Genomic DNA, 12,128 nt, shown 5'->3' with positions numbered 1-12,128 from the left:
CCAGGTCTCCTTCTCAGGAGTCTAACCATTCTGACACTTCCATAGGGACCTCTGTCTCTTCTCATAGTAGGGAAACCTCTCAGGAGAGGAGAGAGAGACTGCTCCAGTATGAAGAAGCTCAGCTTAAGATTAAGAGAGAGCAGATAACCCTAGAAAGGGAATCCCTAGAGCTCCATAGAGCTAGAAAAAAGATGGGACTAGAGTCCCATGGTGGCAGCAACATCCCTATTGTTAGGGAGGGGTCTCATGACCATAGAAACCTAAACAAGATTGTCCCTCCCTACCAGAGTGGGGATGACATCCACAAATGGATTATTGCAGTGGAAAGGGCCTGTAAAGTACAAAGGGTCCCCCAGGTGCAGTGGGCAGCAATCTTGTGGCTCTCCTTTGCAGACAAAGGTAGAGATAAGCTCCTCACTGTTAGAGAGGAGGATGCTGATGATTACTCCAGTCTGAAAAGTGCATTGATTGAAGGGTTTGCCCTATCCACTGAATAACACAGGTTAAAGTTCAGAGATTCCCAAAAGGCACAAAATCAAGACTGGGTGGACTTTGTAGATTGTGCTACTAAGGCTCTGGATGGTTGGTTGCTTGGCAGCAAGGTGCATGACTTTCAATGACTGTACAGTTTAATTAGGCGAGAGCAGATCCTTAATAATTGTCAAAATCAGCTGTTGCATCAGTACCTGGTGGACTCTGATCTGACCTCTCCCCAAGAATTGGGAAAGAAAGGTCAGAACCAGGGTGAGGCAGAAGGTTCAGAACCAAGGTAGTGACCAGAAGAAGCAAGATTCCGAGAACTCTGACAAGGGTGGGGAGAAGGGTAAAGCCAAGAACTTTTCACAAGGTCCCCAAAAATCTTCTTCGGGGGGGGGGGGGTCCCAATCTAATAGAGGAAAAGGCCAAACCATGATGCAAGATCTGTAAGCGGAAAACTCATTGGACTAGTGATTGCACCAAGTCCTAAGACTCAACTCCAGCCACCATTGCCCCTAAGGCAACTATTCCCCCTAGTGTAGCTACAATTGGTGGTGGTAATACTCAGAATAAGGGTGTAGTAGGGTTAACCCTGGGTTCTGAGGTGGACTCGGGTCTAGTCAGAGTTCCAACTCAGGCTGTCCTGATCTGAGATGGAGGCATGGACATGTCCTCCTTTTTGAGTCCCAGTAAGTTGGGCAAATATAGACAGCAGCCTTTGATTAATGGAAAAGAGGCTTTGGCATTCAGGGACACAGGAGCACGTGCCACAATGGTGACAAAAGATCTTATGGATACTGGGCAGATTATACTTGGTGAAATGTACCAAATGACCAATGCTAGGAATGTCAGGACAGACCATTCCTTGGCAGTTGTGAATTTCTCCTGGGGAGGGATAACTGGCCTCAAAAAGGTTGTGGTAAGTGCAGACCTCACTGTTGAATGCTTGCTTGGTAATGATCTGGAAACTTCAGCTTGGGCTGAAGTGGAGCTCAGGACACATGCAGAAATGCTAGGAATCCCTGCACATGTATTTGCTGTGACTAGGTCACAGGCCAAAATGTCTAACACTGAACAGGCCATGGATTCTGGAAGAATGGACCAGGTGCCTCCCAAGAGGAGGAGCAGTAGGGTTAAGGCAGTGCCTTCCCCCCTGACTCAGAATACAGATCAGCCTCCTGAGGGAGATGATCTTGGACCTGAAGAAGGAACTGTCCCAGAGGAGCTCAAACCTGACCAGGTTGAGTTCTTGGGTACAGGGGGCCCTTCCAGGGCAGGTCTGAGCCAGGAGCAGAAAACCTGCCCCTCTCTTGAATCCCTCAGAAAGCAAGCTGCTGATGAGGCTGCTGGGAATGCTAGTGGCACCCATGAAATCTATTGGGATGATGGACTTCTTTATTCAGAGTGTAGAGACCCCAAGCCTGGTACTTCCAGGAGGTTGGTAATACCATTGAAGTTTAGGGGCTGCCTACTGACACTTGCCCATGATATTCCCCTAGCAGGACACTTGGGCCAAAACAAGACTTGGGACAGAATTGTTCCTCACTTTCATTGGCCCCACATGTCTGAAGACACTAAGGAGTTTTGTCGCTCCTGTGTAACCTGTCAAGCCAGTGGGAAGGCAGGTGGAACCACAAAGGCCCCCCTGATACCACTACCTGTGTTGGGGGGTTCCCTTTGAGAGGGTGGGGATTGACATTGTTGGTCCCATGCATCCTCAAACAGCATCTGGGCACAGATTTATCCTGGTGGTGGTGGACCATGCCATTAGGTACCCAGAAGCCATTCCACTTAGGACCACTACAACACCTGTGGTGGCAAGGGCCCTCTTGGGTGTATTCTCAACAGTGGATTTTCCTAAGGTGGTAGTATCTGACAGGGGTGCCAACTTCATGTCCAGTTATTTGACTGCAATGTGGAAGGAGTGTGGAGTGAATTAGAAATTCACCACACCCTGTCACCCACAATGCAATGGTTTAGTTGAAAGATTCAACAAAACCTTAAAGGGCATGATCAAAGGTCTCCCAGAGAAGCCTAGGCACAGATGGGACATCCTTTTGCACTGCCTTTTATTTGCCTACAGGGAGGTACCTCAAAAGGGGGTTGGTTACAGCCCTTTTGAACTTTTGTTTGCCAACCTGTTAGGGGTCCTTTGTGTCTGGTGAAGGAGGGATGAGACTTACCTCTCAAACTCCCTAAACAGGACATAGTGGACTATGTGCTTGGTCTCCGCTCCAGGATGGCCGAGTACATGAAAAAGGCAACCAAAAACATTGAGGCTAGCCAGGAATTGCAAAAGGACTAGCATGACCAAAAGGCTGTGCTTACTGTTTACCAGCCAGGGCAGAAAGTGTGGGTGTTGGAGCCTGTGGCCCCAGCAGCCCTCCAACACAAATGGAGTGGCCCCCATACAAGTTTTGAACAGAAAGGGGAGGACACCTACTTGGTAGACCTTGGAACCCCTAGGAGTTCCCATAGGGTATTTCATGTCAACAAACTAAAACCATATGTTGACAGAGCAGACATGGGCTTGCTCATGGCTACTGATGAGGGACAGGAGAAAGAGAGTGACCCACTCCCTGACCTGCTCTCTCAGAACCTTGATGATGGATCAGTAGATGGTGTAGCCTTGGCAGGCAGCCTCACTGTCCAGCAGCAAACTGACTACAGAAAACTTCTCAGCCAGTTCAGACATATGTTTTCTCTGACTCAAAGTCAGACTACCTGGTGCACTCATGAAGTGGACACTCGGGACAGTCTACCTGTGAAGAATAAGATCTACCGGCGACCTGATCATGTCAGGGACTGTATAAGAAACAGTGGTCCTCAAATGATTTAGATAGGGATGAAAATAAATATAGTCCAGAATCGGTACTATATTAAGGATGTCCAGCCGGACAACCAATTTAATTTTTCAATAAAACAATGCAGATATACAACAACAAAAATACTTGTGGGACACAGTCCTGCATCCGCTAAGAACAATGACATTTACAAAACACACAAAGACATTTCAGGCAAGACAAAGGAGCTTATTTGCATTATCCAATGTTTTAAGCTTTTTCAAAACAGCAATTGCACTTTTTTACGCAATGGATTGATGTGCATGCTGTTTTAACGAAGGTCGACGACGTTTCGATCCTGTTAAGAGGATACTAGGATCATCATCAGGACAGTGATATGTACAGGCCTGATTGTTAAAGAAATTGTCGTAGTAAGGAGTCCGTATGCACAGCGTGTGCAACGCCTCGGAGGTGTAAACCGTGCTACAAGAGTCAAGGGTGAGGTCTGGCGGTGAAAACAGGATTACGGTTATGAACGTGAAAATACTGGAATAGAAGGAACCGGGAGTAAAGACCACTTATTGACAATCCAACGGAGTTAGTGGCTCAGGTTCGTGAAACCGTGACAATGCTCGAAATAAGACCAGGTCCTCTGAAACAGTTAGCCGAGTGACCACTCGGCTAACTGTTTCAGAGGACCTGGTCTTATTTCGTGCATTGTCACGATTTCACGAACCTCACCCTTGATGCTTGTAGCGCGGTTTACATTTACTTCCAAAAAAATGCCAAAAAAGGTTCAGTGGACCGTTAGCTGTCAAAAGGCATTTGATGACCTAATGCAGGCCATGTGCACTGCTCCCATTCTGCAAAGTCCGGATTACTCCAAAAAGTTCATTGTGCAAACAGATGCATCTGAGTTGGGGGTAAGGGCTGTACTGTCACAGTTGAATGATGAAGGTCAGGATCAGCCAGTAGCTTTCATAAGCAGAAGGCTGACCCCAGAGAGAAACGTTGGTCAGCCATTGAGAGGGAGGCCTTTGCTGTGGTTTGGGCTCTGAAGAAGTTGAGACCATACTTGTTTGGTACTCACTTTATTGTTCAGACAGACCATAAGCCCCTCTTATGGCTAAAACAGATGAAGGGTGAAAACCCCAAACTTTTAAGGTGGTCCATTCCCTACAGGGGATGGACTATACAGTGGAACATAGACCTGGGAGTAACCATGCCAATGCAGATAGACTGTCCAGATATTTCCACTTAGAACATGAAGACTCAACTGGTCAAGGTTAGTTTAATGTCCCTGCGTTTTGGGGTGGGGTTGTGTAGGAGAGTAGGATCTGCTTCTTATGGTTACCCCCACTTTTTGCTGCTGTAACACTGTTTTTTGACTTTAGTCTGGCTGGGGCCCTGCTATTCAGGACCCCAGCCTAGCTGCTTCCTCTCTAAATTGATTCCTAGTACCTTAGTTTACACCACAGATTGGATTCTGGGGTGCCCTTATAAGTCCCTAGTATATAGTATACTATGTACCCAGGGCATAGTACCCCAGAGGCGTCCCAGGGGCTGAAGCATGTATTATGCCACCCCTGGGAAGCCCTCCAAAATGACACCACAGGTCTGCTACTGCAACCTGGGTAAGGTGGTGCATGCACCCCTTACACAGATATAGGCTCACTATAGCTCACCTATCACTGCACATAGAAACCTATCAGTCACCCCTATGGCAGGCCTTATCAATCCTGAAGGCAGGGTGCTTGGTTTTGTGTGAGATGGTGCCCATGCATGAGCAGAGCCCCTCTTCAGCCTTTGGAATATCTTCTCCAGGGTTGTCTGTGATGCAGCCTGACCATATACTCTTAAGTGCATTATAACCAAACGGTTAATGCTAACTTTGGACTGGCTGCACGGAAACATGTCGTGTTTGGTGTGAAACACCTTGGAATCATACCCCCACACCAGTAACTGGTGTGGGAGTATGATCCCACCCTTCTAGAGGGAGAGACATGACAGCACCAGTATACCCGGTACCAACTTAAGAGCCCTGGCAACACAAAATGGATGCTGCAGCCAAAGACACGAGTCTGGCCTCCTGATGCTGACTGAAACTCCGGCAGGGGAGGCCTGGACAATAGGTTTACTCTCAAAGGGAGGTGTCACCACCTCCCAGACAGGCTTTAGTTTATTGGAGCTGGGTGGGTGCACTCTGAGAGTGCTTTGAAGTCCTGCACTGGGGGCACATTTGGTGTCCCTGTGCATAGTCCAGCTCAAACTAGCCCCTGCTCTGGTGCAAAACTGGACAAAGGAAATGGGTGTAGCCACTCCTCTTTCCAAACCCTCCCATAGGTGGGTCCCCCGAGTTAGTCCAACCCCTTCCTTGGGTATAAGATAGGAACCCCTGGCAGGAGGACTTTAGATTTCCCTGGACAAAACTCTGAAACTGAATCCTGGAACTTCGACGATCTGTTCAACGCCAGATGACTGAAGAATCTCCCTTGGAGTAAAGGAGTTACTCCCCTGCTTGGCAGGCACCAAAGAATCATCTGTCCGGTCTGCATCTCCAAAGATCCTGCCGGTCGCCTAGACCTTGCAAAACCAGAGGTGGATTTCCAGACTTCCCAGAGGCCGAACCGAGTCTCCAGCAAAGCTGAGACCTGTAGCCCTCGTGGGCACCGTGGAACCGGAACCCCTGGACATGTGCACATTTGCAAGTGCATCAGCTTCTCGATGTCCCCTGGTCCGTTGACTGGTGGGTCCCTGTGAAGGTAACTTTGACTTTCTTTGGGCTTCCCTGGTTGCTCCAGACGTGCCCTCACACCTCCTTGATGGGGGAGTCCTTCAGACCTTGCTGGTCCGCACAGAAGTATTTCTTCACTTTCTGCGTGAGTTGCTGTTGCCAAGGCTTGTTTTGTCCAATCGGGGCACCGACACTGCAGCACTTGACATCCTTTGTGGGACAGCTCGAATCCAGCTCCTGGTTGCCTTCGACACCTCCTGGCCCTCATGGCTGAAGAGTCAAGCTTCCCCTCATCTCACCTGAAGCACCCGAGATTGGTGGGCATTCGACTATCGTGCCCCTGGTCACTGGCAAGTGACCCAGACTCTGTCCCCTCTGCTTTCAGGTTCTTCACATCTTCGATCCAGGTTTGGATCTCTTCGGACACTTCGCATCTTCCCAGCAGCAGCACTTCTTCGCCAGCTACCATTAAAAACGACGACGAGACCCGACACCATTTGACACCTATGCACCCGGCTTCCCTGGGTGGGGTAACTTGAGTACTCCGGTGCTCCTGTGGGTGTTGACCCTAGAACTGTCTAAGTCCAAGAGGGTTTGGTCCTAGTCCATCTCTAAGTGTCCTTTATCTTTAAAAATCTAACCGTGACTTTCCCCATAGAAGCTAACGGGAGCTCGCGATTGTGTTCTCACAATGCACACGGCCCCCGTAGGTCCCCTGTGTCACTACCCTGGGTGGTTCCTTGGGGTCCCAGCGATTCTACAGGCTCTAGGCCTTGTACCTAGTTAAGTCGTAGTTCTTATACCACTACTTTAGTATATGGTTTGGCTCGCCCCTGGGGCCTAACGTGTATTTTGTGCTACTTTACTGTGCTTTTGCCTCTAGCCTCATAAAGAGACTAGAGGGTTGTGTTTCGTAATAAATACATATATTTTACCTATATACCTGGTGTGGTCTCCTTTCATTTAGCCACTCAAGAGATTATAGACTGGTCAAACAAGCTGCTTTACATTCCTTCAAGACTTAGCCTGAAGGCTGCTCTCCATAGCTACCACTAGGATAGCTTTCAATAAAGGTTGTCTTTAACCTATCATTAATAAGGGGTTGTTTGGACTGGTGCAAGGTGCCCACTATAACTAGTGGACAGCATATACCAGGCCAACTTCTCACACTGGAGAGGCTTACTCTTTTCTTCTACCCCATCATCTGTCACTTGGAGCATAGTGACTTTGAACCTCTCATAGTGGAAATTGAGGTGATTAGCATGGAGGACCCTTAAGAGGTACCTGGGGTTCATGAGGTTCACAAGGTAGGTGACCCCCGTCTCTCCTTCACCTCACAAGGCCTAGACCAGCATTCGTGAAAGGCCCTGGCCTCTAATGGCTCCAACACCCGTACTTTTTGACCTGGCTTAAAACGACCAAAGTGACCTTCTTTTCATGCCAGAGCTTCATCGCCTCCTGGCTGGCTTCCAGGTTCTCAGTAGCCTTCTTTTAGAGAGCTGACTACATCCTGGTGGGGCTTCTTGGGATCTTGCTCAAACCCCTCCTTTACAAGGCTGAGAGGTCCTCTAACTGGGTGTCCACACTGGAGCTCAAAGGGACTGAACTCAACTCCTTTCTATGGTACCTCCTTGTAGGCAAAAATTAGACATTGCAAGTTGGCATCCCATATATTCCTCAAGAGCCATGATAGGCCCATAATCATGCATTTAAGGGTCTCGGGGAACTTCTCAACAAGCCCATTGGTCTGGGGATGATGGAGTGTGAAGAACCACACCTGTGTAAAAATCCCCATCAGCATCCATGCCACTGCAGATGCAGTCACAGTCATAAGAGATATGGCCTCGGGGTACTTAGTAGCATGGTCCACCAAGACCAGGATTAATCTGTTGCCTAGGGTAGTCAAAGAATCCAAGGGCCAATGAAGTTGATGCCATCCCTTCAAAAGGGGTGCCAATCACAGATAAGGGAACCAGAGGAAGCCTTTACATTTCTCCCTGACATCCCACTGGCCTGGCAGGTAGGAAAGGACCTGCAGAATGCATCTGAGGTCACTCTCAATCGGGGCCAATAAAAATGGTTGACAAGCCAGGCAAAGGTCTTGTCCTGCCCCAGATGTCCTGACAGGGGTACACCATAGGTCAGACCCACTAGGAAGGCTCTTTAGCACTGGGAGACAACCAACACATGGGTTGCCAAAGGGTCAGGGACCTTAGGTTCATTTTATAGAAGGTAATTCTCCAAATATATCAGGTGATCTCCTGAGGTGTCACCGGCAGCCTGGGCCTCAGCTTGCTACTCCAGGCCCTCAAGAGTAAGGCACTCCTTTTGAGATTTGCAGACCTCCTCCATCAACAGGCCTCCCTCAGCTTGCCAACCAGCCAGCTCAGGCAGGTCTCCCACGGCAGCAATGTCCTCCCTTGCACTTTCTGGGGCCTTGCACTTGGGCTCAGCCTCCCTTCGGACCATGGGAGTTACAGGAGCTGGTGTCCCACGCCCCTAGCCCTCCCTCTTCTTGGCAGCTACAGGGACCATTTTCCAGTCTCTTGAAAGGCGTGGGTTTGAATCCCACCACTGCCAACAATGAAAACAATTAACATATTGGTTGAGGAGGTGAAAATCCTATTCAAGCATCAACCATAATCTTTATCTGGGTGAAACACAAAAGTCACTAAACTAATCCAGGGCCATCTTTAATGCTGGTGGTGCCCAGTGCAATAATCTTTGTTGGTGCCCCTTATCCATGGTGGAGGCGAGGAATAGGGGTGGGCAGAGTTGGCGGAGTGCCACTATGTGGAATTCCACTGAGTTACCTAAAAGCACTGTAGAATTCCGCTCCACCCTACATGCAGGCAGAAGACAGGGAGGGTTCCTGACTCCCAGACTGCCACCTGCTTTACAGTACTTACCTGGGTCTGGCTTTCTCCATCATGCCCGAGCTGTCCTCCTTCCTAGTCTCCTTTGTGCAAATGCAAAACGCGTACGCTGTTTGACTCGTGAGGACTGCGCATGCACTCACAAGCATGCATGGGAAGTCCTCCCAAGACGTACAGTGTAGGGTGGTTGCTTTGCAGGAGGAGGACAGCCAGGGCAAGGGGGAGAATGCCAGATCCAGGTAAGACCTGGTCATCCTCACCCCTTAACTTTCTCCACATGGTTTGGCAGCTGTTTTTGCTGAACTCCGTGTTCCCAGCGGAGTTGGCAATACTCTGCAAAATCCGCTGGCAGAGTGGAGTTCGCCACCCACCCTTAGTGGGGACCACATCCTCCATGGATTTCTTCACTGCCTCTCTTTAACAGTGCCCTTCAAGTCTTCATAACTACTCTTCTTCAGGTGCAAAATGAACACTTTTTGCAACATAACATATGCTTGAATCCATGGATACTCAAAGTATGGCCCAGGGGCCGCATGAGGTCCCCCTGACCTTTTCATGCGACCCCCTCGTCAACAGAAACACTGGGCTGCTGTTTTCTTGGCTCAGCACTAACAATAAAAAGATGTTAAACATACAGGCAAGCATTTACTTCAAGGATAATTGGTGTTAAAGAAAGGATGTAACTAAGGAGCCCTGTGCTTAACTTTACAGATGCCTTCATTTTTAAAGACAACTTGCAGCAAAGGTGTAAAATGATGCCATTCTCTACAAAATTCAAAAAGTCTATTTAATTGACATGCAAAACCTTTTCACCTTAGGACAATTGATTATATCAGTGCATTGAGAATTTAAAGTGATGGTTTTCAAACATGAATTTAGAAGCATTAATTCTTCCTCCTACCCTGACAACAACGCCAATAGTGAACTACAGAGGCAAGTCAGTTCTTATGTGCACTCTTTGGGTGGACTGGGTTCCAATTATACATGAGCAACATTATAGTTTATTAAATCAAACACAGGAGCAGGTTTTATACACCGCTTACCCTGAAATCATGTATTTTGCAGCCCTTTTACATATGTGATAATGAAGAAAAGGGAGGGAACGTGAAATTAAACAATTGTCCAGGATCACACAATTTGGAAAAGTGAAGAAGCCAGGATTAATTCATGGTTTTCTAGTTTCACATTGTTGAATTCAGCCAATAAATGTATGTTCTTCACTTTGCATAAACCTACCTTATCGTCAATCCCCCAAAGCCCCTCAGCTGACGCCAACCTGCTGGCATCAATGCACATCACAGATCAAACTTTTTGGCCCTTGAGAAAATGTTTGTGAGTACCCATGCTCTAATCTATACTTTGCCGTATGCATGCAGTTCTTTGATGACAGTTAATAATTCACTGTTCTATATTAGGATTTTAATTTATAAACTGCAGCTAACAAAAGGATGCCGCTTAGAAAAGCAGTAACCCACTGACCTATTTACATTAGATGCACTTTGTGATCTGCAGTAACCAACTGACCTATTTACATTATATGCACTTTGTGATCTGCAGGGTACACGTTCTTTGCAGCAGGCATATTAAACCTCTGTGCTATTTTATGGTCAATCAAAACTTAAACTAGACAAAACTCTGATCTTTCTCCAGGAAGAATATTAATCATGGAGTTATCTTGACAATTTTATTGTTGCCTAGAAATTGCTGGAAGCAAAGAATGCTGCTTCAGATGCTTTTAAAAGCAAAATAAGCTTGCAAACATGGCACCCTCTGAAGTTAGCAACCGGGGTGGTGGCACCGGTCACACCACCCTAGAGCCGGTCCTGAATTAATATAAGCTTAACCCTCTGGTAGTTTGGCACAAAAGCAGTCAGGCTTAACTTAGTGGCAATGTGCAAGCCAATTATGCAGCAAAAAAACAGTAATAAATTGGAAACACAACAGAAGTATAATCACAAACCAATTTAGAAAACATAGACTTTTTTAATGAATAAAATTAAACTAAAACAAAATAAATCCTATCAGTAGAAGCAGATTTATGAATTGTTAAAATGTTCATTGCAAAATTGAGCCTAAAATATTAAAGCGCAAACCGCGGGTGTCTGGTCACACTAGACCAGGGCAAAGTCAAAATTAAGGCCAACCACATTGGAGTATGGGTCAGACACCCAAGCTGGATTGTGCCTGGTCTTGGCTTACCTTCTGACTTAGAAGACATTTTAAAGAAAAGTTCAGGAAAAGGTAGTGTTCAGTGGGGCAAGGCAGCAGGCTGTGTACGAGGAGGAATCACCATCTCCGGGGAGCGCGAGACAAAGTCTTGGTGAAGCCGTCGATGATGGCAGAAGAACACTCTGAGTGGAAAAATCTGGATTTCCAGCATGATGAGGTCGTCGATGGGGATCCTGTCTTCGTTGCGCCCAGTGAAGAATTTTGCCTTCAGACTTAAACAAGTTTTTAGAACCCGAAAACCTCCAGCTGGGCAAAACTGCAAGATATAGCTTAAGAGGGCTCAGCGAGGTCAGATACCATCATTTGGAGGTCCCACTGAACAGGATTTGCTGCTGTGGAAGAGGACATAGTGGGAGCTACCACAAAGTCAGACTGACCAGAGATACACCTTAGGCGGATCGGCTGGTATGTAAGTCCCAGTCTTAAATTGGTTCTTCTGCCACTTTTCAGTAAATTTTTTCTAAGTCGCAACCCTTAGGGTTAGGCAGGAGCCTAACACCATTTCCAGTGGTCTAGAACTTGGGGAGCACCACTTGGAGGATTAGGACCCATTCCTGCAGAGTCCAGGAGCAGGGTTCAAGGTCTCTGGAGCTTGATATGTCCCTGTAGCTCACACAGAAGGCAAGCCAGCTAGCCCTGGAGTCACTCTGATATTCCTGGGTTCAATCAGCAAGGCAGGCCTCTGGCAGCAGCAAGGCAGTCCTCTGGAGAACAAGGTAGGCATCAAGCAACAGGGCAGTGGTCAGGGTATCCAGGCAGTCCTTCTGCAGTCTTCCACAGGCCCAGGAGTGTACTGAAGAGATGTTTTTAGGGTCCACTATTTATACCTGGCACTAGCCTTTGAAGTGAGGGGAACTTCTAGGCTGACCCACATCTGGTTTTGGAAAGTTCTTCCATTCCGGTGTCAAGGTTCCAAGACAACTGGAGTGACAAAAGACTACTCCAGTTGTAAAGAATCAAATTTGGTCCAGGACTTGCTGAACATCTAATAAGTAATGATTAGGATAATTGACTGTTGTACTCTCTATG

This window comes from Triturus cristatus, chromosome 3_2 (assembly GCF_964204655.1).
Source record: "Triturus cristatus chromosome 3_2, aTriCri1.1, whole genome shotgun sequence".
In the NCBI taxonomy this organism is placed as follows: Eukaryota; Metazoa; Chordata; class Amphibia; order Caudata; family Salamandridae; genus Triturus; species Triturus cristatus.
Note: the sequence above shows the minus strand (reverse complement) of the source record.